We start from the raw sequence: 4,725 nt of genomic DNA on the forward strand, positions 1-4,725 counted from the left end.
AGACAAGAGCCCAGTTTTGGGCCCTGGAAGGGGTCCCCCTTCCTGCAACAAAACCACCTCATGAAAGAAGCTCATGAAAAAAAATTTTCATTTTAGTGCCATTTTGTTCAGTCTGAATTTTACCTTCTACTAATCTTCATACAATTTAAGTCAAAATAGATAATGCTATCTACCTCATGAGCTAATTAAAAATACTAAAAGAAGCTGTCTGTATACAACTTTTCTGTAAAGTCTGACTCACCAATATCAATGTTATTATTCTTAAGAGAACCAAATATTTATTGGACTTTAGTCTAAAAATAAGAATCACCTGAATTAGAACTTTCACCTTTAATATTTTTGATGGTTTGAGACAGGAGACCAGTCACCATGTTAAAGTGCTGTGTGGGCCACCAAGGGTTTGCCCACTCCCCAGGTCACCACCCTGAGGCCATATCACCATCTAACCAGGCTCGCTGCTCCCTTGACTCTAGCTCTTCTCCTCACAGTGGTTACAGGGAACAGCTCAAACTCAAGCCACATTATGTCACTGTTCTGCTCATGACCTTCTAATGGCTCTCACATCAGTTCAGTCCAGCTCAGTCACTCAGTCGTGTCCAACTCCTTGTGACCCCATGAATTGCAGCACACCAGGCCTCCCTGTCCATCACCAACTCCCGGAGTTTACTCAAACTCATGCCCATCGAGTCGGTGACGCCATCCAGCCATCTCATCCTCTGTCATCCCCTCCTCACATCAGCCAAAGTCAAATTTCTTACAAGGCCATTCCACCATCCACCTCATCCCTTCCACATTTCAAATCACTTCTTCCACTCCTTTAGGCATGGCTCCAGTCATGGGTCTCTTAGCTGCTCCTGGTCTGCCAACATTCCCTTCCTCAGAGCCTCTGTTCTTACTCATATTCCATTACCTGTACCTGCATCCCTGGTTACCTTCATGGCTCATCCCTGCAACTCAGGACTCAAATGTCACCTTCCAAGTCACTTCCATGTTATATCCCTTCACACACACACACACACACACACACACACACACAAATATACTCACTCATGCCCTGAGCCTCTTTCCTAGTTTATTTACCTCCCTAACCCTTACTATGGATTTCCCTAGTGGCTCATATGGTGAAGCATCTGCCTATAATGCGGGAGACCCGGGTTCAATCCCTGGGTCAGGAAGATCTCCCGGAGAAGGAAATGGCAACCTACTCCAGTACTCTTGCCTGGAAAATCCCATGGACGGAGAAGCCTGGTGGGCTACAGTCCATGGGGTTGCAGAGTCAGACACGACTGAGAGACTTCACTTCACTACGCTTACCACCATATCTTTTACACTTTTTGTTTATTGCCTCTCTCCTCTTACTGCAAAGTTCACTCCATGAAGTAAGGAAAGTTTGCTTGTGCCCAGTACCTCGAAAAGTCTGCGACATGTAGAAAAGAAAAAGTGAAAGTGTTAGTTGCTCAGTGGTGTCCGATTCTGCGACCGTATGCACTGCAGCCTTCCAGGCTCCTCTGTCCATTCTTGTCTCCAGGCAAGAATACCGGAGTGGGTAGCCATTCCCTTCTCTAGGTTATCTTCCTGACCCAGGAATTGAACCTGGGTCTTGTGCATTGCAGGCACATTCGGTGGCTCAGAGGTTAAAGCGTCTGCCTCCAGTGCGGGAGACCGGGTTAGATCGCTGGGTCGGGAAGATCCCCTGGAGAAGGAAATGGCAACACACTCCAGTATTCTTGCCTGGAGAATCCCTTGGAAGGAGGAGCCTGGTAGGCTACAGTCCACAGGGTCGCAGAGTCGGACACGACTGAGTGACTTCACTTTCACTTTCTTTCCCATCTGAGCCACCAGGGAAGCCTGATTGCTCTATGAGATGAAAATATCTCCTGCCATATTAATAAACAAGAAATGTCACAGCCATCAGCGATTTCTGGCCTCCAAATGTGAATGAGGGCTCCCAAAACTGGAATCCAGGGAATGCTGCCACTCCCCAGGGTGATTTCTGAGGAACTGGGGGAATGCAAAAACAAGGTGAACAAGGAAACAAGGTTGGCCCCAGGGAGCTGAGGTGTATATGAAAGGAATGACTTCAGTGAGCTCAAAGGTTTGCATCTTCCCATAGGTAGAATGCTAAATTCCTTAACTTGATATCTGATCTTTGATGTTCACACTGCCTTCACCCTTTGTTGCAAACTTGTCTACGGTCTGAACGCCTCTCCTGCCTCCTTGGAGCAGTTTTCTCAGAGCTGCTGAGATGCTATCTCCAGGCTCAGAGTCCTAAACATTCCCCCCAAATAAAATAACTCTCTGCTTTCAGGTTGTGACCGTATTTTTTAGTCGACAGTTCTGGCAACCAACAAGAAGTGACCCAGAGCAGGTTTCTCTCCTCCATTTTTCTGAACTCTATGAGAAACCGGAGCCATATTACCAGCCCCTTGTGTCCATCCGCTTCCTTGGGAGTTTGGAATGGATTTGAGTAAGTCTGTCCTGGTCCTCGGATGTCCTATATTGGTTGAGATCCTGAATTTTTTATATGGTGGGGTATAACAGGTACCTCTCTAAGGTACCTCTCAGGAAGGTACTGGGAGGAGGGGCCACTGGGAAGACACTGGGAAATACCCATCCAGGATCCAGATACTGGGTGGGGCTTGGTTGGAAGACCAAGACAATTCAATTCCCACACAGCTGAAAGGCACTGCGAGGGGGACGGACTCAGTTAAGAACACCCAGGGCAACCAGGGTTGAAACATACCAAGAAAATACCCGCCTTTGGAAAGGCACAGGTGGGGACAGGCTGGGTTTTACCAACAAATACCTGGGGCTCGGTTGAAAGACACCGAGGTGGCTCCATTGTAGAAAGGCATAGGAACAGAGCTCACACTTGCAAGTACCTAGTTAACTGAAGAAACTAAATCTTGCCCTAAATATTGAGGGGGCACTTTAATGCATACACAGTTAAAAATTAAAAGCTGGCTTGGTAACAGCTTAAATAAGGCCTTCTGTGGGGGAAGCTCATATTTCTCTGTGTCTTTGAGCTGTAAAGGTCCTATCTGATCTTTCTAAGTTGTTCTGTTGTGTGTATGTTTGTTTACTGCTGTTCAATGTATCAGACTCCTTTTGACCCAATGGACTGCAGCATAACTGATTTCATGGCTGGCATACCGTGAAACACAGCAGGTTTGTTTATTAGGCCTGTAAGACATCTTTCTGTGTTCTTAATTGGTGATCAAATGATGGATCCTTTTAAAGTTAGAGAAACTAACAAATTATTAAATCTAGAGCACTCTCATTGTAAACAACTGTTTTGTTAGTACCTAGAAAACAAAAGTCTAATTAACCTAAGAACTTTTCTTTTTTTTTTTAATAAAAAAAAAAAAACTGGTTTAGGAAGCATCGTAGAGGTCTTCTCCTCAATGGGCCTTACAGATGCTAATAAGAAGGATTAAAAAAAATCAACAAAAAACTTAGGGAAAAAACAAAGAAGTTCTATTATTTCAATGGGGTAAAAACTTTTTTTTTCTTTTTTTCTTTTTAAAAAGTAGTTACCACAAATAAATTTTAAAAAATTCTTTGGATGGTTATTTAGAATGGGATAAATAAAATAGACATTTTTGTGATTAAAGTAAGATTTGGTATCACTATACTAACTAAAGTTAATGAGCCAAGAAGAACCCCCTACTGGTCCCCAACATTAAAAGATAAACAAGTCTATTCTGTTTATCCCAGTTTTAAGTTATATATTTTAGGGGCTAGAAAAAATTTACACTGAGATATCTGATCAGTTATTTTGGGACAGTTAGGCTAAGGGCCTGACTTCCTCGTCTCTATGGGACTCTGGGGACCCCTGAGCCTTTTATATAAAAGTAGGTAAAATTTAAAAAAAAAAAGTAGGTAAAATAGACAGGGAACAAAAAGAAAAAGCCTTCTAAACTCTCCCCTAAGACTAAGCTTGTTGATTGGATCCTTATAAAAACCAAAGGTATAGAAGTTGGCAGAATTTAGATAAAGACATGAAATTAGAAGATGTTTGCACAGCACTGGTTACAACAGCGAGGACATGGAAGCAACCTAGATGTCCATCAGCAAACGAATGGATAAGAAAGCTGTGGTACATATACACCATTGAATATAACTCAGCTATTAAAAAGAATTCATTTGAACCAGTTCTAATAAGGTGGATGAAACTGGAGCCTATTATGCAAAGCAAAGTAAGTCAGAAAGAAAAATACCAATACAGTATATTAACACATATATATGGAATTTAGAAAGATGGTAACGATGACCCTATATGCAAGACAGCAAAACAGACACAGATGTAAAGAACAGACTTTTGGACTCTGGGAGAAGGTGAAGGTGGGATGATTTGAGAGAATAGCATTGAAACATGTATATTACCATATGTGAAATAGATCGCCAGTCCAGGTTCGATGCATGAGAAGGTGCTCAGGGCTGGTGCACTGGGATGACCTTGAAGGATGGGACAGGGAGGGAGATGGGAGGGAGGGTCAGGATGGGGAGCACATTTACACCCATGGCTGATTCATGTGAATGTATGGCAAAAACCACCACAATACTATAAAGTAATTAGCCTCCAGTTAAAAAAAAAGGCTTGCTCCTTGGAAGAAAAGCTATGACCAACTACACAGCATATTAAAAAGCAGAGACATTACTTTGCTGACAAAGTTCCACCTAGTCAAAGCTATAGTTTTTCCAGTAGTCACATATGGATGTGAG

Source organism: Muntiacus reevesi, chromosome 7 (genome assembly GCF_963930625.1).
Source record: "Muntiacus reevesi chromosome 7, mMunRee1.1, whole genome shotgun sequence".
NCBI classification, from domain to species: Eukaryota; Metazoa; Chordata; class Mammalia; order Artiodactyla; family Cervidae; genus Muntiacus; species Muntiacus reevesi.